Genomic DNA, 453 nt, shown 5'->3' with positions numbered 1-453 from the left:
TACCTCTAGGGAGGGAACTGGGATGGTAGTGGGGTGGAGTTGGACTAATGGTGTGTTTTTAAAATAGCTTTCCAAAACCAAAGAAACACAAAATATGATTTGTGTGCCAATATTTTTGTAGTGTAAACACTCCCACTGTGACCAATTTGAAGCTACCGACAGTTTACCGGCTTGATTATTTAACTATCAGCTCTCTTGAGCCGTATGAACTGGCTCCCGTACACCACCTTAGATTCTTTCACTGCCTGCCTCCCTCCATCTAAGTTTCTCCCTTCCTTCCTCCCTCCCTCTCTATGTCCCCCTTTGTCTCTCTCCATCTATTCCTCCCTCTTTCTTTCCTCCTCCTTTCTTTGCTTGCTTTCTTCCTTTCTTTCTAGCAAAGATAGATTTATATATTCCTATAATTACTACAAATTAAAAAAGACTGGAAGTAAATTAAAAAACAAAAAAAAA

The 453-nt window shown here is 39.7% G+C and overlaps 1 protein-coding gene across 1 annotated transcript in view; it reads right to left on the bottom strand.

Annotated features, from left to right (window-relative positions):
• The window catches only part of LOC105809113 (ceruloplasmin-like), an 89,705-nt gene that overhangs the window by 69,795 nt on the left and 19,457 nt on the right, over nucleotides 1–453 (bottom strand).

This window comes from Propithecus coquereli, unplaced genomic scaffold (assembly GCF_000956105.1).
Source record: "Propithecus coquereli isolate 6110/MARCELLA unplaced genomic scaffold, Pcoq_1.0 Scaffold19, whole genome shotgun sequence".
NCBI classification, from domain to species: domain Eukaryota; kingdom Metazoa; phylum Chordata; class Mammalia; order Primates; family Indriidae; genus Propithecus; species Propithecus coquereli.
Note: the sequence above shows the minus strand (reverse complement) of the source record. Positions and strands in the feature narration are given on the sequence as shown.